This window comes from Puma concolor, chromosome D3, assembly GCF_028749965.1.
Source record: "Puma concolor isolate L17-30 chromosome D3, mPumCon1.1.hap2, whole genome shotgun sequence".
NCBI lineage: Eukaryota > Metazoa > Chordata > Mammalia > Carnivora > Felidae > Puma > Puma concolor.
The window spans coordinates 1,953,040-1,979,285 of NC_141678.1; the positions used below are offsets into that span (position 1 = coordinate 1,953,040).

The 26,246-nt window shown below is 59.8% G+C and overlaps 1 protein-coding gene across 2 annotated transcripts in view; it reads left to right on the top strand.

Moving 5' to 3' along the window:
• Positions 1 to 368: 368 nt before the first annotated feature.
• RIMBP2 (RIMS binding protein 2) overlaps positions 369 to 26,246 on the top strand; it is a 221,495-nt gene continuing 195,617 nt past the window's right edge. For both annotated transcript variants that reach the window (XM_086681418.1, XM_086681417.1), the window contains exon 1: positions 369 to 1,045. The gene's annotated coding sequence lies outside the window, so the exon portion shown is untranslated. The remainder of the gene's footprint in view (positions 1,046 to 26,246) is intronic.

Genomic DNA, 26,246 nt, shown 5'->3' on the forward strand with positions numbered 1-26,246 from the left:
TTTTGTGAAAGCCGTAACGTGAGTGTGTTAATCGGAGAAGCAACAGGGAGGTCCTCTGGGGAAGTCTCTGTGCGCAGTGGGCGTGCTGTCGCCCCCCTGGTCCCCGGACACGCAGGGACCAGGGCGCGTGGGGCCCGACGCCAGGGCTCTCCTGTTGCTGGGATAAATTCCTCAGCGCCTCTAAATAACACATGGTGGACTTTCTATCCTGGGAAGGGAGTGTGTGTGTGTGTGTGTGTGTGTGCGTGCGTGCACACGCGTGTGAAGTCCAGCACGTTCCTCGCCTTTTACTCTCTTGCACGCCCGTGTTGCTAGGGAGCTGGTACATCCATGCAGCAGCCCCAAGTTCTGGGAGGAGGAAGGGACACAGCATTTTATTCTCTTTTTATCCTGGAGGCTCAGGGGCAGGGAGCCGGACCAGAGGGTAAACACCCAGCAGCTTGGGTGGTTCCACATAATCGCTTAATTCCCGGCCGCATTTGGGTCTCAGCTTCATGGGGGCGAACAGAGCGCGGCTGCCCAGCCCTGGGCCCTTGCGCAGGGGCCCCCGGGGCGCCCGCAGGGGAGACGCGCTGTGGCTCCCATCCAGGGAACACCACCGGCCCCCAGCCCTGCCCGCCTCTCCCGTCCCAGCTTTTGACCGCAGCAGCTCCGTGAAAAGGAAACTGACAACTGACTGACGGGGAGGGAGAGCCATCTTGGGGGTGTGTGTGCGCGTGTGCATGCGTGTGTGCGCGTGAGTGCGCGCCGAAACACGGACATTTCGTAGGCTCTGGGCATATATGCTTCATGGCGGCCGATCTCGGCTTCCTCCCGACCTGCCTGCCTGCGGAAAACTCATGAATCATTTCTGGCCGGATCCAAGCGGCACTGAGACACCGGTGCCCTCTCCGTCCCTCCCTCCCTCCCTCCCTCCGTCCCTCCCTCCCCCTCGCCTCCCCCCTCCGCTCCTCCCTCCCTCTGGCCCCCTGTTTGTAATCTGATACAGTAGACTGCAGTTGTCTGAGCCTGAACCTCCCCAGTCTTGGCACAGCTCGCTTCTAAGGTAGGCTGAGATTTATTTTTTTCTCCTAAAAATAGCTTCCCGCACCCAAGCCGCAGCGCGGTGATGGCAGGGTGGTAGCCGGAAACTCTCCGCCCTGACAAAGTTTATTTTCCAGCGGTTAGAGGATGCCCTTCGGCGTGGGGTCCAGGTAGCTGGGCTCCCGGCACCGGGGAGCCGCGGGGAAAGGAGAGATGTTTCCAGACCATTCCGCCTGCCCATGGTGGATGTCGCTGCTTGGTCTCCGAAGGGCAAGACCGGCTGCTTTCCCTCTCAGTGTGCGGTCGCCTCACCCTTCCCAGCCCCCCAGCGTCTTCGACAAGCCCCTCTGGGCGAAGGTTGACATCACACCGGGCAGTGCCTTTCCAGCCCAGGTGGAGGGGTGTGATGTGGCTCAGACCTAAGCCTCTGGGGCTTTGGAAGGGGTCTTGGCGGGGGCTGGGGCCGTTGGAGGGGAAGGGGGTGTGGGCCCAGAAAAGGAGAGTTGCTTGTATCATTCACAGCTGGGCTCCGATTCGAGATGCTTTGAGCGAGGAGCCTCCATGTGGAGGGTTTGTCAATCCACGTCCCGTAGACTGACTTGAATAATTTGTTTGTCAAAACAGATGTTCCTGGCGGAATGTGCATGTGCGTGTGTGTGTGCCCGTGTGCGTGAGCGTGTGCCCGTGTGCACGCAGCAGGCTGTTGGCTGGGGCGGGCACGCTCCCCACTGGAAATGCAGTGTTTACGAGGCAGGAAGAGCTGCCAGCAGGGAAGTTGGGTCTGGGAGAGCCGGGGCTGGGGGCAGGGGTGAGGCTTGCTCTCCTGCAGCCCAGGCCTCTGTAGAAGCAGGTCTGCTCCTGTCCCCAGGGGGCTGTGCTGACCGTCCCCACCGTGTGGGGCCCAGGGCTGGGTTCATGGGGCTCGCCACCACTTATGGGCCCCGGGGGAGGCGGGCCGCTGGGGGGTCCGGTAGGGATGGGGGGTGGGGGCTCCGCACGTCTTGCGCTGGGTCTTATCCATGCGGGTCTTAGGGGTGAGTGAGGAGGGAGGCTCTCGGGGAGCGGGGCACGCAGGCTGGGACCTCCCTTCTTCCAGCATCTGCCCCTTCGCTGGAGAGACCCCGCCTCACGGATGGATGGATGGACGGATGGACGGATGGACGGATGGGAGGTGCGGGTGGGAGGGGCCAAGCGCCGGGGGCTCGGAGGCTGGGAGGCTGGGAGACCAGGTGGCTTGTGTCCACTGGGCACGGGGCACTCTCCTACATCCAGGTCCTGACCCGGAGTGGACGAGGCGCCCAGGGGAGGGACGCACGTCAAACCCACCGTGCAGGCAAGTGAGCAGTGTGGGGGTCCTCGCAAAATAGCCAGCCCCCGCCCCCAGACACCTGGCCCCTCTGCTTTCTCCCGGCCCTGCTGGACTCGCCGGGACCTGGCTTGTGTCCGGCCGGGGTGCCGGTCCCTGGCATTTGGGGTTTGTGTCTCAGAGTGTTGTGTGGGCAGCTGCGAGTTCAGGGCCTCCAGGCGGGATGGTTGTGCGGGGCCCAGCGCGGGCTGTGGTGTGGGGGGCGGGCCGGCAGCCGGCCCCACTTGCGGGGGGAGGTGACGGGGCTGTGCCCCACAGTCTGGGTCCCCCGGCAATTTGAGGTGACTCCAGGGGAGTGGCCATCAGCTACTGTTTACCACCCTCCCTTCTGAGAAGGTAACAGACCGGGTCGGGGAAGGGTCGGGCGTGCGGACCCCAGGGGCCCCTGCCCCCCACGCCCGTGTCTGTTTCCCCCGGAGCGTGTCTGCAGGGACCAGGAGCCAGCCACATCCGAATGATGCATGTGTGCTGGATGGTTTGCAAAGCCTCCCCGGTGAGGCCGAGTGCTGGCCGGGCTGTGAGGTCCTTGCAGTGGGGGAAAAGGGCAGGGAGCCACGGTGCCTTCCAGGTCCCTTCACTTTGCTCCCAGGGTGGCTGGCATGTGGGAGAGGACAGCGTGCTGTCAAAGGGGAGGGGCGCGCGGGGCGGGGGAGGGGCGAGCAGGGGGCTCTTCCCAGGCTCCGGAGCCCCCCTCCTTCGGGATTTTGGAATGAAGGCTGAGATTTAACAACAGCCATGGTTCTCAGACGCTGTGAGCATCAGGGTCCTCGGTGACAACAGAGGCTCTTGCCGAGCAGGCCTGGGCAGGGCCCGCGGTGCATTTCTCGCCTGCCCGGGGACTGGGGAGGTGGTCCAGGGACCTGCTTTGAGAACCAGGGGGCTCGAGTGTGGCCACAGGGGCCTTACCTGTTCCAGGAGGCGTCCTCTGTTCTCTGGGGCTTGGGTTGAGGGTTAGGAATGAGGCGTGACCCTCACAGAGCACCTGCCTCCCACGTGGGTCCAGACGCATCAGTGGTCAGACTTCCGTGGGCCACGGAGGCTTTTACTGCCGAGTTGCCTCGGCCTTTCCCACGTCTGTTTGCCGGAAGGCAGAAATCGTGTGGATCTGGGAGCCCCGTGAAGGACCGGCCGCGCTGGCTGTACTGGTTGGTCTGTCTTGGCTGAGGCCGGTGGCTCACACCAGTTTCTAGAAAATTCTGTTCCTTTCTCTGCTTTCTTGTGAGTTAGATGGTCCTGGCCCACGACCTGTGTTTCCCTGTCCCCCCTCTGTGCTCCCACCTGTTTGGGAAGCTGTCTGGTCCTGTTCTGGCACCTGCCCCAGAACTCACCGGGGCTGCGTGCTGGGGAGCACGGATCTCGTTGGTGTCGCTGCTGCCTGGGGTGCAGAGGCCGCTCCTCGGTCCCCAGCATGCTGTCACCGCTGGCTCCTTACCCTTCCCTCCCTTGGTCCTTCTGTCCCTCCCTGCCGACCGCCCACCCGCCCTCCCCTCTCTCCCCCCACTTGGCTCGCTCTTTCTCTCTCCTCCCGTTTACCACCCCCCGCCCCATCCTGTCCCTTTCCTTCTCTGTCACAGACCTTTCGTGCTTCACACAGACCGTGGGTTTGCATTCAGTGGACCGCTCAACGCTGTTGTACTTGGAGGTGTTCTGAGGCTCACAAATCCAAGTGCCCTAGACCTTGATCTGAGTCCCCATGTTTCTCCATCCGCATCACGCATTCCCGGCGGGTGACGTCCAGGTGCCCCACGAGTCCCATGGTGCTCACAGCCCCCGTTTGCCCACCGAGCCCCATTGAGGGCACCTGCGGTGGCCACAGAGCCGTGCTCCACGACCGAGGCTGTGGCCGAACCCGGGTGCGTGTGTCCCCTGCGGTCCCGTGTGGGAATCATCCCCGATGCGTCTCAGAAGCAGACGGCAGGGTGAGGGGACGTGTCTGCTCCGTTTGGGCACGTTCCTCCCGTCGTGCCAGACTCTCTCCCCACGTTCTCGCCAACGCTCGGCATCGTCCAGCGCTCTGCCGTCACCGGCAATGTTCTCCAGCCCCCGGAGACCCACCCTCCTCCGCTGTCCCCTCCAGTGTCCCCAGGGTTTAGGAGACGCGGCAATTCCAAGTGCCCGGCTGTGTGGGAGGCAGCATGGGGACGGGGGAGCCTCCAGGTGAAGGGCAGGCAACTCTTCAGACATACTTGTCGGGTGTTGTGGGGTCCCCCTCATGGTCTGGGGGACCCCTTCATGGACTGGAGGCCCCCTCATGGTCTGGGGCGTCCCCCTTACAGACTGGGGGCCCCCTTCATGGTCTGGGGGCCTCCCCGATGGTCTGGGCACCCCCCTCATGGTCTGGGGGCCCCCCCTCACGGACAGGGGGCCCCCCTCATAGTCTGGGCACCTCCCCTATCATGGTCTGGGGCCCCATCACGGTCTGGGGTCCGTCTGGCCATCCTCACAGTGACAAACACTCACACTAACCCTCACCTGTGGAACCTACGTTTTCATTCACCAAGAACGTCCGAGAATCTCGTGCGACTTTACGCCTGGGCCCCCTGCCTGCGTGGGGCCTTCTCTCCTTTAAAACAATCTGTGTTTATCTTTGAACAGACCCGTGGCCTTGTAGGAGGGTTTGCTGGGTTACGAGTAGTATAACCCGTGACCTGGATGCCTGAAAAGGAGCATGTCATTCCAACAGTGCATTTCAACATTTCTTAAGTTTCCACTGGACCAGGAACCTCGTAAAATGGAAGAAGCCGGGGCTCCCCCGGACTTCTGAGGGCCCAGGTCCTCTCTTCATCTTGCTCACCCGCACCGGCCAGGGGTGTGTCGTGACCCCCAGGGTCTATGCGGGGTCTGGGCCGTTGGGGATGATGTGGCCTGCGGAGAAGTGGGAGATCAGGGAGGTGCAGACTTTGATCTGAAATTTTGTTTGCTGACCCTGTTGTTGTCTGTCTTTCCACACAGACACGTTGCACATAGTAGGTGGTCGGTAGAGATTTCTCCCGAAGGAACAAACCCAGGAAATGCGATGGTTTGCACAGTGTCTAGGCCGGGGTGGGTTCCCCGCCCATGAGTCCTGGCTACTAGCCTGTACCTTGTCTCCTCGTCCCCTTCAGGAAGCAGACGTGCACTTATCTGTTACTGTGACAACCCTTCCAGTAGAATTAAGCTTCCGGAAGGCAGTCTCTATCTCTGTGTGCCCAGTGACTAAGGCAGTGCATTTGTTTATTCATTCAACAAACATTTGAGTAACTATTAAATAGTAAGTAGCCTTTTAGGTGCTAAGCATAGAGCAGGGAACAAGGTGTATGAGGTCCTTGCTGTCATGGAGATGACTGTATGTGTGTGTGTGTGTGTGTGGCCACAAGCAGGTGAATAAATAACGCGATGAAGAGATGGCCACACTGAAGTAGAGGCAGAGGATTACAACAGCCTGATGAGAGCCTGGGACTGGGTGATCCTGGAAGGCCTCATGGAGGAGGTGATGTTTAGGCTGAGCCACGAATGGTGAGCTTCCAGCTGTGCGGACACCAGGGCAAAAGTCCTGAATATCCGAAGGCAGGAGGTTGCCCCCGAGGCTTCGGTTCCCATAGAATGTGGTTCTGGAGGCATTTGCGGGATGCTACGGGGACAGGCGGGTCAGCTGGGACCCGTGGACCCTCAGCGTCAGCGTCTGCAAACCAGCCAGCGGTGCCCTGTGTCAACTCTGTCTACGGGGAGCTGACCGTGGGGGTCCCTTCGTGGAAGGGCCAAGGTTCCCTCCCGCCACCCCCCCGCGACCCACCCCTGCCCCGCGCCACCCCGCACCCAGCCCAACGCATGTTGCCGCCGCTGCTCTGGGAACAGAGGCCTTCCGCGCGGATCTTGGAGATGTTGGCTAACCTAGCAGATCTGGCGGTGGGACTTCGGTGAGATTCCCTCCGATTAGCCGCTCCTGTTGCCAAAACCCAGCATGTACTCTGTGATGACAATATTTAGAATTGGCGGCTGCAGTTGGTTCAACAGAGCGGGTGTGCACGGCGCTGTTATTCATGGTTCCTACTGACTTCCCGCCTCGGAGCGGGAGAAACACCCCTGCACGCCTGCATTGTTTGCCTCGGGAGAGCTGCAGAGAGCAAGCTCGGCAACAGGTTTGCTTCCTGGTTTCTGACACCTCCCTCCAAGAAGGCCCCCCCCCCCCCCCCCCCCCCCGCCACCGCCCCGGGCACCAGGAAGCCGTGTTTGGGCTGCTTTCTGGGGCCCAGGGTCTGCTCCGGATGCCTGCCTTGGTGAGGCCGCCCGCTCCGGTGAGAAGCAAGCATCCAGGCCCCCCCACCCCACCCCCGCTCACAGCCCGGGCCCCGCGTCTCCAGCCTTTCTGTGCTCTGATCCTGAATCAGCCTTGCCGCTTTGCTGTGAGCCGGCCAGGAGGTGCGAGAAAAGCACGAATAACAAAACAGTGTGCTCATAAGCTTGTCACCCGGAGACCCCATTGTTGATGCTGGTATTTTATTCCAGATTCTTCTCCGTGAGGATCTGAATGGTGTTAAAATTTCTCCTTGCGAAACTGCAGACACGCACTTTGTGGGCGCAAAACACCCTGACCGAGGCCGTCCCGCAGCCGTGACCCTTCTCGTTCCCCATGGTTACAAACAACGTCTGGCCGCCATACCAGTCTGCTGTTTTCCTGCCTGAAACACGGGCGAGACGCTGGGCAGGGGCTCGGGCTGCATTTCACAGCAGGGTGCCCTGGGCGCAGAGCGGCCGCAGGGGAGAGGCTGGAGCTGGCCGCAGGCGGAAATTATGACGCAGCGACAGCCGGCCTTGTCTCCCCTCCGACCTCTCCCCTTCCTCCTGAATTCTCTGGGCATTGATTGCCTAGTCCCACCCCCCACCCCACACATCCCAGCTTGAGAACTGGGGGTCACTCTGGATTTCTCCTTGCCCACCCCCATCCAGATGAACTGTTGGAACCTGCGTGGATTTGTTCAGTGGCTGGCAAGTGGCTGGCACGTAGTAGGTGTTGAACAACGATGAGTGAAGTGGGCAGGCATAGCCAGCTCGGTCCCTCAATGGCTGAGTGCGCTGGTCACCTCGGGACGGTCCCCAAGCCTCCCCCGGCCCTGCCCTGCGTATGGTCCCTCTTCCCTTTCTGGGCCACTTCTCAGGCAAGAAATAAACAAGAGAATTTTGTAAACGGATCTTCAAGCCACGGATGTAGCAATACCGTCTGCTGTTGGCTCGGCGTCACTGAGGGCCCTCTTTACGCGCACGACACGGAGGCTTTGAGACGCGGGCATTGTCGCTAGTTCAGACCCATTTTTCAGATGAGACAATCGTGTAAGAGATGAAGGGGCTCGTCCCAGGTCATGCAGCCGGGGTGAGATGGGCCGGGTTTCCAACCACATACACCCCCTGGGAGGAAGGGCCAGCAGGCCCCCGTGTGCAGAGGCCGGTGAGGGGACGGGGTAGCAGTGAAGTGAGGGGGGCAGGACCAGGTCTCAGTAAGAATGAGGGCAATCAGGAGGCTCCCGGGGGAGCGGCATGGCCTGTCTGGGTTCAGCAGGGTCCCTCTGGCTGCTGGGTGGGGGCTGGGCTGTAGAATGGGGGGACCCCGGGGCCCGGGGTGGGGGGCTGGGACAGCGGGGTCTCAGCCCAGGCCGAGGGGGCGGCAGTGGCCATCGTGAGGAGAGGTCAGATTCGGGACGTGGCGGGAAGGAGGGGGCACACTGGTGGACACGAGGCTGGGGTGCAGCCGGGAAGGGGCGCTCAGTGGGGGGGGGAGGGGAGGCGAGGCGTGTGCACTTAACGCGCGTCTCTGTCCGCAGCAGTGTTTCTTGGGGCTTTTGCACACCACTGATGCCTGCAGGTGGGCAAGCCGTGGTCTGTCCACGCGTGGGAAGGAGGAAGCGCTGTCACGGCTGCCACGTGTTGAGCACGGCGCTTGGTGGAAGGAGCCCGACACGAGGGGCCGCATACTGCGTGATTCCGTTCATGTGAAATGTCCAGGGGCATAAAGTGGATTCGCGGCCGTCCAGGGCTGGGGGGGGAGCTGGGGGGACGCAGGCACGTAGCGAAAGGTGCAGGTTTCTCTCCGAGGCGGCCAAAATGGTCTGACCTTGGCTGTGGTGGTGTGTACCTGGGAATATGCTCAAAACCATTGCATTGTAGACTTCACTTTGTGCTTTTTTTTTTTAATTTTTTTTTTCCAATGTTTATTTATTTTTGGGACAGAGAGAGACAGAGCATGAACGGGGGAGGGGCAGAGAGAGAGGGAGACACAGAATCAGAAACAGGCTCCAGGCTCTGAGCCATCAGCCCAGAGCCTGACGCGGGGCTCGAACTCACGGACCGCGAGATCGTGACCTGGCTGAAGTCGGACGCTTAACCGACTGCGCCACCCAGGCGCCCCCACTTTGTGCTTTTTAAGTTCGCTTATTAATTTATTTGGGGAGAGAGGCGGGGAGGGGCAGAGAAAGGGAGAGAGAGAGAGAATCCCAAGCAGGCTGCGCACTGTCAGCACAGAGCCCCACTTAGGGCTCAAACTCACGAACTGGGAGATCATGACCTGAGCTGAAATCAAGAGTCAGACGCTAAACCGACCGAGCCTGATGTGTGAATTCTATCTCAATAAGTTCATTTAAGGCGTGTGGATACCCACACGCCATCCCAGGGCACCTCCTCCAAGAGGCTTGAGTGAGCCCTGAGCTCAGGGACTTTTCGAAAGCCCCCAGGGCCCGCCTCATGCTATCTGCACCTGCAGGGCAGGGGTGGGCCCCCCATGTGCTCTGTGGCTTCCTCAAGGGGACCCCTGGTGGGGGTGCGGGAACCCCCAGGCAGACGCAGCTCCTGCCCAGGCCGGCGTCCCCCGGAGGGCGAGGCCCTGACGGGTGTGCGGACGGCGGGCGCAGGGTCCGGGAAGCCAGCAAGGTCAGCGCACTGACGTGGGCGGTGCGTGATCCCTGCCGTGTCTACACCACCCGTGGCTGCCTTACCGTCTGCAGCTCAGTGGTTCCCGCTTTCTGCTTTTTCTCAAGAGCAGAAAAGTCAATCTTGTCACGTGAGGACGAATTCAGTTACTTGGTGTTTTCCTGGTCATTTCGGGATTTCGCACCGTTAATTTCTGTTCCCAGGCGCGGGCGGGGGGCAGAGGGTGGGGTGTGCGGCGGGCACAGGTGGCTGGGGTCAGCTTTGCCGGCAGGGGCGAGGTCGGGCACGTATGAGCTGATCCCGTACATTCTGTCTGCCTTCCCGGGACCCCCGGGGGTGCGGGGAGGAGGCCTCGTTAACATCTCAGAATGCCACACTGGGGACCAGTGGTGTTTTCTGAGTAATGGCGTTGTGGATCAGTAATAATTCACTATTGATTAATAATTCCACTAATGATCAGTCTGCTTGGAGTCCAGTAAGAGTAGCTGTAAGTCAGCCCCTGTTCTAAATGCGTCATGGTGGTCCCCTCATTTAGTCGCCACAACGCCCCTACAAGGCAGGCGCTGTCCTCGTCTTGCAGATGGCGGACTGAGGCCCAGGGGGCGGAGGCTGGGGCCCTAATCACACAGCCGGTGAGCATCACAGCCAGGATTCGCCATGGAGCTTTGGGCAGAACCCACGCCAGAGCCACGGGGCCGCCCGCCGGTGAGGAGGTGCGTGTACCCACTTCTCTCCCCGCAGCATCTGCAGGAGGGACCACATCCAGGAGCGGGCCTCTCTAAACGGCCTTCAGTAGGCGGCCTTTGGCCAGGTCGGAGGGCAGAGTTGAGAGCCACACTGGCTATTCTGATCTCGGCTTGGCGATTTCTGTCTGTGTGACCACAGATGTGTTTCTTAACCTCTCTGTGCCTCCATATGGTTATCTATAAAATGGGAAAACAGGGGCACCTGGGTGGCGCAGTCGGTTGGGCGTCTAGCTTCGTCTCAGGTCACCATCTCACGGTTCATGAGTTCGAGCCCCGTGTCGGGCTCTGTGCTGACAGCTCAGGGCCTGGAGCCTGCTTCGGATTCTGTGTCTCCCTCTCTCTCTCTCTCTGCCCCTTCCCTGCTCACGCTCTGTCTCTCTCTCAAAAAAACCCCAAAAAACAAACAAAAAAAACCCAACAGGGTATCTTGTTTCCTCCTCAAGAGGCTGCTGTTTTCACCAACCCGGTACTTAGCGGCTCTGACGCTGTTCTCCGTCAGACGCAGAGGCCGCGGATGGGCGTTTCGATGGTTAAAGGAATTAAATGATATGAACCATTTAGAACAGGGCCTGGCATATAGTGAGTGTTCAATACACGTGAGCTGTTATTACCGCCATTATTATTGGACTCCACGCGGACTAGCCATTGAGATGATGACGGAGTTCGGGCGGTGATAGCAATAGTCCCAAATGTGACGGGATCCCATTCCCTTGGGAACCTTCTCTGTTCGCCCGGCGCCCAGAGGGGGTATTTTCCGTATCCTCCGCGTCTGCGCTTTCAGCTGGCCCCGCGGTACGCTCCCCACCCCGTCACCAGGGCCCTCATCTAGACCACGTTAGAATGTCTCACTGCCCCCTGATGTGCATGGCGTGACCTGTGTGTCCAAGCCCCCACGCTGTGTCCTTGTGACCGGCGGCCTGAGGGAGGAGCCTGGGGGCGCTGTGGTTGGCTCCCGCGTGGCTTCTTTATGAAATGCCAGCCGTTGCCTTAACCTGAGCGGCGGCTCCTTTAAAGGCCGGGACTCCGAGAGGCTCAGCTCGGGTCAGAATCAGGCTTTGTATTCTGGACTCACCAATTCCCGTGGGTCTCAATGGCCCGGAGCACGGCCCTTTGAAGCTGGTTTTCCCTTCGTCTCCTGGGCAGGGCAGCCCAGATTTTTTGTAGAAGCTTCTGCAATTTATTTGTTTTTCCTTTCTTAGCACAGGACTGCCTAAAACGTGCAGGGGGAGAGCGGCCGCGGTGGGGGGAGACCTCGGCAGGGAATGAGCTGGTGCTGGATGAGAGGCCCGGGCAACCGGGCTCAGGCCTCCCTTTGTGTCGGCCTCGAGCCACGGGGAAGACAGGACGTTTCTGCAGGCTGGGCGAGCCCCAGGCTCCGCAGCCCTCTCTGCCCAGCCGGCTGGAAGCTTGTGGCATTCCAGAAGGACAGGGCGGGGACAGGCAGGCAGCAGGCAGGCATGGAGGCCACCAGCACCGTGGAGCGTGCAGAAAATGCCCGCGTTGATTTTCATCAGCGAGGAGCAGTCAGAACGATGATTAACAGGGGCGCCGACTGCTTCGCGGGTGGGCCTGGCCCATGGGGCGGCTGCTCTCGGTCAGCAGTGCCCCTGCCCGGCCGCCCCTCCCCCAAGGATGGCTCTGTGGCTCCCGATCTTGGACACCCCAGTAGGAGACTGTGACCGCTTCCTCCCCAGGAGTACCGGCGCCCTGGGAAGTGCCGTTCAGCTGCCCCAGACTCCCAGGTTCTCTTCTTCATTTGAAATTAACAGTGTGGGGCTCTGGCAGGTCACTTCCTGTCACATCGGCGCTTCCGGACTCCGTGCAGGCAGCCCCCCCACCTTGTGTGCTGAGCGGACGGGCCCTGGTGGTTTGTGGGGCCGGCTGGACCCACACTCCTTTCCCCGGTAACCTTCAGGGGGCCTTTCTGCCCCCGTTGTCGGGCCGAGAGGGTTGCTGACTCAATACCTTTTCTCAATGGGCTCATTTTTCTTTCAAAAGACATTTAGACAAATGTCTGAAAAGAAAATAAAAGTTTAAAATAAAAGCTAAAAATAAAAGCTTATGAGATGACCGTAAGCGGACCCCTTTATCATCTTAGGTGACGTCAGCCTGAAAAGGGATACGGTGGATCTAACCATCTCTGGCCTCCCTCCTGCTTGCACCTGCCGGTGTGTCCTGGGGCCCGGCCTCTTCTCACAACCGGGGGTGGGGGCGGGGGGGGGTGGTGAGCGAGCACCCGGGAGGTGTGGGGACACCCTGGCACCTGCCTGAGCTTCCTCCCGGAGGAGCTCTCGGAGGAGAATGGAAATGACAGTCATTTCTCACTGTCTGAGTTAATGCTCTTTCATTCACCCTGAATATTAATAACAGACGACGCTCACAGTGACGGTAACAGCCCACGCTCTGCCGGAGGACAGGGGCCTGCAGCTCTCACCGAGCGCCGAGGGCGTTGTGCCGGCTTCTGGCTCCTGGCTGCATCTCCCCCGTTAAAGCGGCCGGAAGCGGCTGGATGAGGCCCCCAAGGTCCCAATCCCTGGCTCAGGGACTGTTACCTTCTGCGAGAAAGGAGGGGGTATTGCCTGTGCAGCGGTGGATGTGGTTAAGCCAAATATCTTTGAGAAAGAGAGGTTGTTACCCTGGATCGTCTCTGGGCGGGCAGCCCTGGCCGCTGCCACACGTTTACAAGAGAGGGCAGACGGAGCTTTGAGATACACAGCCGCCCGGGGGGGGGGGGGGGGAGACCACATGACCTCGAGGACGGGTGCAGTGATGTGGCCACAAGCCAAGGAGTGCCTGGAGGGCCAGAACGTGCAAGAAACAGGAAGGATGCTCCCGTAAGCCCCCAAGACCTTGATTTCAGACTTCTGGCCTCCAGATCAATGAGAGAATGAACTTCTGTGGTTTTAAGCCACTGAGTCTGCTACAGTCCGTGGCCGCAGCCCCAGGAACTCACACAGGAGGCTTTTCTGTTATCTCTACTGCGTAGACGAAGGGCTGGGACACAGAGCGGCCAAGTAACTATCCTGGAGTCACGCAGCCAGACGGTGGCCAAGCTGGGATTTGAATCAGGTGGTTGAACCCCCACTTTGGGAATCCTAGCCCCCCCACCCTGGGCTGCACCCCCAGGCCTGTCGGGAGCTGAGGGCGGAGGCAGGTGGGTGGATTCCTCAGACTTAACCCAGGGAATTCTTCCAGGAAGCACTTCAGAAAATGCAAAGCTCCACATGGCAGGTTTCTTCTGGGTTTAAAAACTGCTATTTGCGGGTACCTTTGTTTGTATTTTCAAGCAGGAGGCTGGGGCTCAGCCTTTCTGAAAGCCTGGGGGGAAGGGGGGCCGGCCTGATCAGGAGCCTGCAGGGGCCCTTCCACCCGACCTCCGCCTCCCGGCCCCTCTGGTCCCCTCCTGTGGTCCCACTGCAGGAAGCATCCGTGTGGCCGTGTGGCCGTGAGCTGTGTCCCCCTCCCCCGCTTGAAGCCAGGGCACAGAGCAGGAGCACTTCGGGCATGGAGGGGAGATGTTGCGGGGGGCTGGGAGCTGGGGACCTGCCCAGTGTGTAGCAGAGGGACCCCGTCCTCCTCCTCCCGAGGGTGGGAGGTCGAGAGGGGCCCAGGCCTCTGCACCACGTGAGGAGTCACCGTGGGATTTGGGTCGCTTCCCCTCCTGCATCCGGACCTCTTTCCCTGCCGCCCACTCTGCAGTCCTAGGCTGCCAGTCGTGGGTGCCGTTTTCTTTCCTTCTCCCCCCACCCCGGGAAGCCGCTTAAAAGCACCCATTGAATGGCCGAGCCTTATCGGGATGCAGGCAAACACTGAGCCCCGAGCAGGCAGCAGGCAGCAGCTTGTGTGTGGGCACCGGACGGGAGGGGAGCAGGTCACGTGGGGGCTAATGCTCCTCAGATCCCGATTACACGGGGATCTGACTCAGCCCTGCTCCGAGCCCGGCTGCAGACCCCAGGCCGGCTCAGTGGGCGGTGGTCCGCCCTCCCCAGACCACAGGGGCCGAGGGGGGTGCCGGCTGGAGGAGAGGGTGCCACACGGCAAAGGGAATGTCCGCTCCGTGTATAAAACCGCGATCACTTAGAAAGGCCTTTCCTGCCTCAATCCTCAGGGCACTTTTCAAGCCCCAGTGTTAAGCGTGATTTTCTCATTAGTGACTTAAGGATTCCTGAGCAGCCTGTGTTATAAGTGGAGGGTGACCCGAACACATACGGGGCAGCGAGGGGCGCCCGTGGGTGATAATGGCCGTTGCAGAAGGCAGACGAAGGGGGGTGAGTGCTGTATTCCCGGTGGGTGGCACCGAGTTGGACGCCTTGGTACCCGTGGCACTGATTTCAGGCTTCTGGGCAGACGGTGCAGCCGGGACCCACCGTGGTGACCCAGTGACCCGCAAGCATTACGGAAGATCCTATTAGAGTGGATTCCAGAAGCACAGCAGCGTTTTACCACGGGAAACCCAATGCCAGCCTCCCGGCCCCGGGGAAGAGGGGAAGCATGTGGTCACGATGCTCTCGACCCGGAAGGAGCCTGGTCCTTCCTAAGCTCTTTGAGTTCTTGATTTTACTGAAGTCCCACAAAGTCCCGTTATTAATTCTGATGGTGTGGATGGAGCAGACGGGGGAAGCCGAGGTGCCGAGAATTTATGTAACTGGCCCACAGTCGCACGGTGTGTAACCGGGGGTCCGAGCTCGAGTCTAGGCCATCCGGTTGCACAGTCTTCCCCGTTGACCGACACGCAGTGCTTCTTCCTGGAGGAGACGAACAGTCGAAGACGGGTTCCGTGGAAGGAAGGGGGTCCTCGCGCTCTGTGTCTGTCTCTCTCTCTCTCTCTCTCTCTCTCTCATGCCCCATTCCTACCGTTTCCTGCTCCCTCTCCCGCACCCTGTGCGTGCTTATTTCGTTGTCGGTTGTGCTCATGGAGGCTTTGGATTTTACCCCAAAGCACACTGCAGAGAGCTCTGTGTAGGTCGGGTCCTGCCGGCGCCTTCCTCTCTTGGGAAGAGTCGTTCTGGGCACTGGGATCATAGACCTTCCTTGCACCGGCTTATCGGCTGCAGCCCCAGCAGAGCAGCGTTATCTCCAGACTTCTCGAAGCCCGTGTGACGTTTTGGGGGGGGGGGGGCCCTTTGCCTGCGATGCTGTATCCTAGAGCTTCCGACCCCCTTCAAGGACACGGGTGAGGGTCCAATGTGCATCTCACGGGGCCAGGGATGTGCACGGCACGTCTCCTTTCCGTGGCTGGGAAAGGAGAGATGACAGGACAGGGCGCATGTGGGGACAGCTCTGTCTCCCTTCTATTTTAAGGTCACGCCGTTGGCTGTAGCCTGTCTTGCCCACTGGGCTCGAGGATCCGTTGTTGAAAGATGTGCTGTTATGTGGCCCAAGGACCTTGAAAAAACAAATGAATTACTGATTTGGGTCCTGCTGCTTTAAGGGGCTGGACTTGGCCGCCAAATGCTGTAACCAGAGCCTCAGACCAGTCCTCCTCTTGCCTTTTATGGCACCGAGGTGGAGAGGGTCCCCGTGTGTCTAAAGGGAGCCACCTGTGATAAGTAGGTTTTCTGGTTGACTCTCCCTCTCACAGCTTGTCATTCTCCCAGAATTAGTGTGTGTATGTGCACGTGTGCAAGTGTGTCCACGCACATATATGCACACACGTGCACGCACACACACGTGCAAAGTGCATCCGCATTATGTGTGTGTCCATGTGCACATGGTTGTGTACGTACACACACGTGTGCACACTCAGACTTTTCCCAATTGTCTGCCTTAAAATTTTTTTTAATGTTTTATTTTATTTTTGAGAGAGAGACAGAGCGCAAGCAGGGGTGGGGCAGAGAGCGAGGGAGACACGGAATCGGAAGCAGGCTCCAGGCTCCGAGCTGTCAGCACAGAGCCCGACGTGGGGCTCAAACTCATGAGCTGTAAGATCGTGCCCTGAGCCGAAGTCGGACGTTTAACCGACTGAATCACCCAGGTGCCCCCAAATTATTTATCTTTACAAAGAAAGTTCCAGGATCTGCATTTAAAAAAAACTGTGATTCAGGGGCACCTGGGTGGCTCAGTCGGTTGAGCGTCCGACTTCGGCTCAGGTCATGATCTCCCGGTTCGTGGGTTCGAGCCCCGTGTCGGGCTCTCTGCTGACAGCTCGGAGCCTGGAGCCTGCTTCACATTCTGTGTCTCCCTCTCTCTCTCTCTCTGCCCCTCCCCTGCTTGCACTCTCTCTGTGGCAAAAATAAATAAACATTAAAGTAAATAAACTGATCTCACGTGACTTCATCTGCAAACTGCTGCCTTGGGTGGGGATGTAAAGGCATCATTATGTGCGTCCCCTCAGGACCCGAGCTCTGTGATTGCTCGCTGTTGCAGGATTGAAGCTGCCAGAGAAAAGTGGAGATTGAACTGAGATCACTTTGCACTTTTCTTCACATTTTTTCATTCATTCATTAGACCAGTCCTTTAATCACATTGTGGTGTGACTGCTGCCCGCCAGAGTGCGCGTCCTGTCGCTCGGAGCTGACGGGCAGGAGGGGCAGGCAGGGGGCGGGTTCTGAGAAGCGCTGTGGTGTACGTGTGGCGGTGAGCCTGGGGGCCCCGGGACACGGTTCCGGGTTCAAATCAGGTCTTAGGTGCCTGCCCACGGAGTGACCTTCACTCTCAGGGACCCTGCGTGTGAAGCGGAGGATAGTTCCTCGCTTACTGTAAGTGTGTGGTCTTTGTCATTCTAGGACACCATTCCCTTCCATTCCCTTCCATTCCGTTCCATTCGGTTCCATTCGGTTCTGTTTTATTTACAAACGGGTGTGGAGCCCTGAACTAATCCCACGCACCGGGCTTTGAAGTTCGGTCGACTCTTTTCCGGAATCCCACGCATAGCGGCGCTGGGGCGACGTGGACGGTGGCCGGGTCGGGCGTCGGGCACCTCCCTCACCCCGAGGGAGACTGCCAGGGTCTTGGTGCGGCAGGGCAGGTGCCTTTGAAGCAGTTTCTCGTCACAATTTCACACATAAAAGGAGAACAAAGGACTCTTCAAATCCTTCTTCCTGTCTGGCTGCAGCTGAGAGGTCCTGGTTACAGACAGGCGGCCGGAGGAGAGGGAGGCAGGCAGGAGGGGCTCAGAGACGCGCGTGAGGAGGGGGCTAGGCGGCAGGTGCGAGCTGGGCCTGGGGGACCCCCGGGGGCCCGACCGACCCGGCCAGACTGTGCACCTTCCCACCCGCCCCTCGAGGCCATCCATCGAGTGCTGGTCTCCTCTGCCCGCGCCCACAGGGCGTCACTCCAGGGGCAGGAGGGAGTCCGGGGCCGCGGCCTCCCCGTCTGCCTGCTCACGGGTGGGCGTGTGGGGGGAGGCGTGGCGGCCTCTGTCCGTTCTGACCACTGCCGACAGGACCCTCCCCGTTTCGTGCCCGGAGCCCTCCGGGCCCCCACTGACCGCATCTCCCAGGTAGCTGCGAACCTCCACGTCTGTCTGCAGGAAAGCTTTCCGGGCCCCCTGCGACGTTCCGGATGCAGCGAGGGGGCGGGGGGCACGGAGGAGGAGCCACCCTTCAGTGTCCAGCCGGTGTTTACCAAAGAATGATTCTCTACCGCGTCCGAGCTGGGTGTGTGGGCCTTCCACGTGCTTGCCAAGCTGCTTTTGTCCCTCGAGGGCTGCGTGGGCCTGAACGAGGACCAGCTTCTCAGGCCAACCAGGCCTGCTGGCAAGTCCCCTCCCCCGGCCTCTTAGGAAGGGTGGGAGGAGGGACAGACGGAAGGGTGCTGACGCCCCACTGTCCACACGTGGTCTGTGCCACAAGGGAGACCTGCCCACGGCCGCTTGCACGGCTCCATGCACCGCTGATGGCTCTGGGAGTCCCCGCTGGGGCGTCCAGCCTCTGCCTCCGATGTGTGAGCCGCATCCTGGCCAAAGGAACACTCAGCCCTCGAGGCTTCTGGATGGCGGAGCCCCCGGTGCCAGCCTGGAACGCGGTAACGGTCCAGTCATCTCGCTCAGGGTGGGTGACCGCAAGGGGACGGAGAGCCCTTCCTTCCCAGACCAGAGTGAGCGGAAAGGGGAGGGGTGGGCTGGAGCCATGGAGAAATCTGGGAGGGGAGGGTGTCCAGCACCCCCAGGGGCACCAGAAGGAAGAGTCTCCTTCCCGCCCCTGGTGGCAGAACGGCCACCAGCCCCGGAGCCCCGGTCTGTCAGGCTTCCAGTCGGCAGGGTTCCAAACGTGCCCCAGTGAGACCCCACGTCTGCTCCCCGGAACCCGGGCGTTGGTGGCGATGAGGCACTGACGGGAGGCGTCGCACACCTGCACCGAGGACTTGGGGCCGGGAACCCGGTGAGCCGCCCGGACCGGACGTCTGGCCTCCAGGACTGCTCGCTGGCTGTGGCGCGTCCGCGGCCCTTCGTGACGAGGCGTGGGAAGCTTACGCGGCCTCTCTGCTGAGCCCCCCTGGGGCACAGAGACGGGCTGATTGATGGGCTCTGTTGGGGCCTGTGGTCCCTGAATCCGTCAGCACCTGGGTTTCAACCTCGAATCGCTGGACGGTGGACCCCCACCCCCCCCGCCCTGAGCCAGCCTCGGTGGTACCACACGTCCACCTGCTCTGCTCACGCCCCTGTGGGCGCCTCTGGGTCCTGCTGCTGCTTCCTCTCCTCCCGCGGCCCCTGCTTCTTCTGCGTCGGGTGCCGTGAGGGGTCGGGGTGACTTTGTTACACCCCCTACACGCCCCACACTGCTCTGGCCCCGGTGTGTCTGTTGCCTTGCGTGCTCGTCTCGGAAGCCCCTGGGTCTGCTGGGGCCGTGTCAGGTTGCAGGGACGTGGCTGGAGGGATTTGGTTCTCAAGCGAGGAGCAGGGGCCCCAGGGCTTTTCAGACTAGGCCACAGCCCATCACCGAGTCGGGAACCAGCACGCTTCCAAACGTGGGAGAGCCGGGAAAATGGCCACGTGCCCTGCACACGCTCTGGCTCACGGAACCCTTGTCTGTCTGGGTCTCACGGGCCTGCGTACCGCGTGTGTTGACGTTTTGAGTCGACTCAAGACGCTGAGACTGACCAAGGAAGCAGCTGGAATCGGGGTTTGGGGAAAGGCTGGTGTCTGTGGGCAGCAGGTGGTTCTGTGCTTGTCTGAGCCCCGTTTTGGGGTCTTTGTCTAGAATGTGGGGTGCTCTTTGCCCCTGCCTTTGTGGGCCACCTGCCTCCAGTCACGTTTCCTGGGTGACCGGAAAGGCCTTCTCAGCTTCCTTTACAGCCTCTCCAAGTCAGGGACCCCGAGGGGTGGTCGCTCAGGAGGCGAGCGTGAGTCCCATTTGGAAGCGAGTTCCCCGAGTCATGTGGACACTGTCGGGGAAGCGTGCATTTGTGCATTCACTGGGTCTGTCCTGAGCACCTGCCGCTAGGCCCTGTGCGAGGGGGCCACTGTGAGCACGGGGATGTCTGGGGGTGACTCCAGGGGCTTGGCGGGGTCCCTTAGGTCTGGGGAACAGCGTCTGGACAGAGAGTGGGGCAGTGGGAGGGAGTGCTGTGAGAGCTCCCGAGTGCTCTAGAATGTTCCGTCTGCCCCCTGGTATCTGGAGCAAGCAGTGTGTTGGAAGGGAAGCTGGAAAGTGTGGTGGAGAGAGGTGGGGGGGGAGGGGAGGCCGTGGGTGGAAGGCCGCTGTGAGATCTGGAGGGACCGTGAGCCTGCTGCCAGGAGGACCCGCCAAGTCTGGGGGGAGGAGGAGGCGGAGGGGTCTGCCGTAGGAGACCTGGTGGGAGTCATGTCGTGGTCCAAGTTGGGAGCTGGGAACAGTGTCTGGAACAGCAGCAAAGCCTGATGGAGGTGGGCCTGGTTTCTTCCGATGCCTGACTCCACAGGGTGTCCCTCCTCCCCTCAGCGTGGGTCATGTCAGGCAGCTGACCTGACCCGTCGGCTGGGGTCATTTGGGTCCTTGGGCTCTTCTCACTGGGTCTCACGGCGATGATTTTCCAGCATCGCATTTTACTTTGAGGGCTGTTTTCATTCACCCTTGGATTCGCATTCAGGGCCTCATTGCTGGACTCCTCAACCCCTAAGCCCCCCAGGCCCGACGCTTAACTGGAGGTTCGAGGAAGGCTTGTATCAGTGAATCAAAGCAGGCCGTTTGCACACCCTGTTGGCGAAGGCCCGCACGGTGTCCACCAGCGAATGTGGGTGCAGGGCATCTGGACGCCTGACCTGTTTGCCCAGGTCACCCGGGAGCTTCCGAGAAAGAAGTAAACGAGTCAAATGAACACCCGGGAGCTTCCGAGAAAGAAGTAAACGAGTCAAACGAACACCATGGAGCCACGTGGAACTCTGTCCCCTTAACGTTCCTCTAGTTTGCGAAAAAACCACTGCAGACTGAACCGTGCGGAGACAACGCAGGTGTTATTCAATAACCTGAAAGAGACTGCAACAATGTGTTCGCTTTCAGAAGGTTAGAAGATTCACCCCGAAGAAAGCGTGTCCTCTCTGCATGAGGATTTCGTCTGGAAACTGGTCTCCAGTCGGGACAGCGTCCAGGCTGCAGACGCTTTGGAGCGGGCGTGCGCGTGTTCTGTGCCGCAGGGGGGCTGGCGCTGGCCCCCGGCGCCCCTCTGCCTGTCAGGGTCCCTCTGGGTGCTCCCGTCCTCTCCCGTTTCTGCTCCCAGAGCTCGTGCAGCCATCTGGTCCCCGGCCCCTCACGTGGCGTCCAGCCAGCTGGCAGGTGCACTCGGGCCGTGGGTGGTTCTGGAAGTGGCGGCCGGGCCCCGACAGCGCCTCTCCGCCCCCCGCTGCCGTGCAAGCCGGCCCGCTAAACGCCTGGCCGCAGGCGCCCGTGGGCCCCGGGCCCAGCGCGGCTGCACCAGTGATTTGCTTCATCATCAAATCCTCGTCTTGGCAGATGGAGCCCCTCTCTTGGCACAGCCGTCTCATTTAACCTCGGCAGTGATTTAAATGTGTAACCGTCGGCGGCCCCGACTGCCACCCGTCAGGTCCGGCAGAGCCGCGTGGCTCCGACGTCCCCCTTCCTCGTTTGCGTTTCCTTCTCGTGTGGCCCGGAGGTGTGGTGGCCTCTCGGGTTCTGTGGGCAGGGTGTTTCCGGGGTTCTGGGCTCTGTGTAGCCGTGGGAGAGGGGTGGGGCGTGTGCCGTCCCCTCGGCAAAGGACAAAGGGAGGCCGAGACGCTTGCTCACACCCTGATCCCCGGTCGCACGAGTTTGCAACGCGTGTCAAGTGGGAAACCAGTCTGGGCCTTGAAGGAGGGTCTTTGCTGGACAGGACTCCTGCTGGGGGGGGGCAGCGGTGGGGGGCGCTGGGTCGAGGTGCAGGTGTCCCGGGGGAGGGCAGAGCGGTGCTTGCTTTCCAGGGAGGGGTGCACGAGGCTGGGAGGACGTGGCATAGGGCCGTGGGCTGGAAGGCCGGATAGCACACCGGACAGGGTTTTCCCCGGAGGCCGGCCTGTTCCCGGGGGAGGGGGGGCGGTCTGCAGGCCCAGCGGGAGGGTGGGGGGGGTAGGGGGCAGGCCCGACGGGCGGCCGAGCAGCAGTTTGCTCCCCCAGATCAGCGGGTCTGGCGGCTCTTCTCGCCTCTCTGAGGCCCGGTTGTCTGTGCCGTGCGGCCGAACAGACACAGGTCTCCGGGGGGGCCTTCGGGAGCGTCCGATGGAGGCGTCCAGGGCTCAGGGTGGGGGGAGGAGCGGGGACCCCAGGGCTGTCAGTGCAGAGGGCACACCCAGAGAGCACGGGGACGTCCCGGTCAGGACCGTGGCGGGTGGCGTGGCACGGGAGACAGGGAGCCTCTGACACGGTCAGGGCTGGTGGCAGGCGAGTGGGGAGTCCAGAGCAGCCTGGCCTTTCTGCCCCGAGGCCCGGCTGACCGAGGCTACGGCAGCGGAACGGGCGCCATGGAGCTGAGAACGGGGCGGGACCCGCTGTCTCCTTTCGACGGCTATTTGGGGGCCGACCGGGTGGGGTTTCAGGGACGCCTGGGCTCCGCCCCGTGTGGTCGGTCTTCAGACCGCCTTTCTGGTCCCTCGGAACTTTGCTCCGTGTCTGCGGCATCTATGAAATGCGCGTAACAGGGTCGAGCCACGGGGGGGACCAGACGGGGCGTGAACGCAAAACCCACCAGGTGCCCGTCCGTGCCCGACCGAGGGCACGAAGCGTGTTCCTTCCTGCAGTGTGGACCATGCTCAGCCACAAAGAGCAGCAAAGCTCTGCCCCCACACGGGTGAGCCTCGAAAATGCGCTCAGTGAGAGACGCCAGACGCCAAAGGCCACGTGGTGGGTGAAGAGCCCAGGGGGGCGAGTCCTTAGAGGCAGGAAGCAGATTGGTGATTGTGGGGGCTGAGCGGGGGGAGGGGGTCTGTCGGGCCGGTGCACGCGGGACTGGACAGCAGTGACACCCGCCAAGCAGCGTGAGCCGTGTGACATGCACTGAAATGGTTCAGGTGGTCGCTTCCACGTCGTGTGTGTTTTGCCCTAATTAAAAAAAGACCCCTGGCGCCTGGGTGGCGCAGTCAGTTAAGCGTCCGACCTCAGCCAGGTCACGATCTCGCGGTCCGGGAGTTTGAGCCCCGCGTCAGGCTCTGGGCTGATGGCTCGGAGCCTGGAGCCTGTTTCCGATTCTGTGTCTCCCTCTCTCTCTGCCCCTCCCCCGTTCATGCTGTGTCTCTCTCTGTCCCAAAAATAAATAAAAACGTTGAAAAAAAAGTTAAAAAAAAAAAAAAAGACCCCTGGAGTAATGACACCAAATACACGTGGGGGGCGGGTCTGGTGGCTCGGGGGAGACACCACCCCCGTTCTGTCTAACCCGGCCTTGCGGCTTAGAGCGGGGTGCCCCGGCCTGCAGGGGTGTTGCCCTGCCCTCCCTGCCCCTGTGTGGCCCCCACGCTTTGCCCCTGCAGGTCAGAGGGCAGGTGAACCGCCCGGGAATGTAGCGCAGTGAGAGTGGTGGCTCGCGTCCTCACTTTGCTTGGCGTTGGGTTTTGGGGTGCCGATCGTATGTTGAGGGCTCCCCCGAGTGGGCTTCTGGGCTGTTCGTGCCTAAGACAGAAGGAGGGGCGCCTGCTCTAGGTCGAGGGGGGTGGCACCGTCTGCAGAACTGGCTGGCCAGCCCCAGACACAGGACCGGGGAGGCGGGTGGCACCCAGATGGCCTGCCAGGCTGGTACCCAGCCCCTCCGCTGACAACAGTCCCTGCGTTTGCTGGGAACCTGCACAGGGAGTCATTCTGTGGATGTGCTAGCAGTTTGGCCCAAACCGTGCCCCCCCGTGAAGATCAGAACAGGCACTGGTTCTCAGATTCCCAAGTGGGAGCCGTGCCTCTCGGGAATCTCGTGTTCCTTTTCTAATACAGGCTGTCCTTTCCTTGGGGGACTTCCTTGTTTTCCTGAGGGCGGAACACATCCCTAGGTGAGAAGCAGACAGTCCCTCGAAGATGCTCTTGAGGAATGTAGGAGTGCAGGGAGAAACAGGGTGAAAGTCACAATGTGTTGGTCTAAATGCCCTGATAAGGTCTGCAAACATGTTGTGTTTTCGGTTTTGAGTTCGTCACCAGCGTTTAAAAGCAAAGTGCACAAATTTCCCATAATATTCCAGCTTTCTGGCAGTCTTCTTGAAAGAAATCAGAGGTTCTCGTATCACCGTCTCTGCTTCTGTGTGGTCATAGTCACCCTGCACTGACGGCCGGCTGTCCTCTCTTCAGTTCTCCACAGCCTCCCCTTCCTGCTTTGTTCATCTTCGCTCCTGGCCCGCCATGCTGGCCTCTGTGTTTTTGACCCGGCATAGGATTTGCCGTTAAACTCTACGTTTTTGTTAAATCACTCATTTGGTGACTTAGCCGAGCTGTGGAAGCCCCCTTGGCTTCCCTTCCCGGCCTGGAAAAGGAGATAGGCGAGACCGTGAGGGGATGTGTGGCGTGCTGGACAGACCTGAGGGCACTGGCAGAAGTGAGAGATGCTTCAGTCCGCCCAAACCGTGTGACCATGAACTCAGCTCACCCGCCGGTTCGGAGACGGTGTTTAGCTGATAGGACATGATTTCCTATTTCCATAAATAATCCTGCCAGGCAAGTGATGTAATTGGTTTAATGAGTCGTGCTGCGGGAGTCGGGTCTGGCTGAGGGTGCGTGTTTATTTCCGTCTCCCTTGGTGGAAATTTCCTGGGGACTGGAGCGTCGTGGCCTTAGTGCGGGATCTGGGGCTTTGACTGAAGTTGTCTCAGCACCCTCGGAGCGTGGACGGAGAGGTGGAGACCGGTTCTGAGCGAGCAGCTGTGGAAATCCCATTGGACGTGCAGGATCTGAAAACGCGACCCTCTTCCAGCCCGAGGCCGCATCATGTCACGTCCCAAATTATGTGCCAGGGCGAGCGAACACAGATGCTGGCCCGATGGTTGTTTCTCATCGGATGCACTTGACAATAAATGGTTGTCTCCTTAGTGGCATTTTCTCTTGAGATTTTCTGTCATCATCTCTCAGAATGAGGTCATCACTATGTGCGCTTAGAAGAGGGCCATCCATCCATCCACTCATCCGTCCACCCACCCACTTATCATCCCTCCCTCCCTCCCTCCTCCTTCCTTCCCTCAATCTTTCCATCCATCTTTCCATCCATCCATCCATCCATCCATCCATCCATCCATCTTTCCATCCATCCATCCATCCATCCATCTTTCCATCCATCCATCCATCCATCCATCCATCCATCCATCCATCCATCTTTCCATCCATCCATCCATCCATCCATCCATCCATCCATCCTTCCATCCATCCATCTTTCCATCCATCCATCTTTCCATCCATCCATCTTTCCATCCATCCATCCATCCATCCATCCATCCATCCATCTTTCCATCCATCCATCCATCCATCCATCCATCCATCCATCCATCCATCTTTCCATCCATCCATCCATCCATCTTTCCATCCAGCCATCCATCCATTTTTCCATCCAGCCATCCATCCATTTTTCCATCCATCCATCCATCCATCCATCCATCCATCCATCCATCCATCTTTCCATCCATCCATCCATCCATCCATCCATCCATCCATCCATCCTTCCATCCATCCATCTTTCCATCCATCCATCTTTCCATCCATCCATCCATCCATCCATCCATCCATCCATCCATCCATCCATCTTTCCATCCATCCATCCATCCATCCATCTATCCATCCATCCATCCATCCATCAATCCATCCATCCATCCATCTTTCCATCCATCCATCCATCCATCTTTCCATCCAGCCATCCATCCATCTTTCCATCCAGCCATCCATCCATTTTTCCATCCATCCATCCATCCATCCATCCATCCATCCATCCATCCATCTTTCCATCCATCCATCTATCCACCCATCCATCTTTCCATCCATCCATCCATCCATCCATCTTTCCATCCATCCATCCATCCATCCATCCATCTTTCCATCATCCATCTTTCCATCCATCCATCCATCCATCCATCTTTCCATCCCTCCATCCATCCATCCGTCCATCCATCCATCTTTCCATCCATCCATCCATCCATCCATCCATCCATCCATCCATCCATCTTTCCATCCATCCATCCATCCATCCATCCATCCATCCATCTTTCCATCCATCCATCTTTCCATCCATCCATCTTTCCATCCATCCATCCATCCATCCATCCATCCATCCATCCATCTATCCATCCATCCATCCATCCATCCATCCATCCATCCATCCATCCATCTTTCCATCCATCCATCCATCCATCCATCTTTCCATCCAGCCATCCATCCATTTTTCCATCCAGCCATCCATCCATTTTTCCATCCATCCATCCATCCATCCATCCATCCAGCCAGCCATCCATCTTTCCATCCATCCATCCATCCACCCATCCATCCATCCATCTTTCCATCCATCCATCCATCCATCCATCTTTCCTTCCATCCATCCATCTTTCCATCCATCCATCCATCCATCCATCCATCCATCCATCCATCCATCTTTCCATCCATCCATCCATCCATCCATCCATCCATCCATCCATCCATCCATCTTTCCATCCATCCATCCATCCATCCATCCATCCATCCATCCATCTTTCCTTCCATCCATCCATCCATCCATCCATCCATCCATCCATCCATCTTTCCATCCATCCATCCATCCATCCCTCCATCCATCCATCCAACCATGTGTTTGGCAAGCCCGCAGCTCTCAACCAGGGGGTTTGCCACCAGGGGACACTGGCTGTCACTGGGGATGGCATG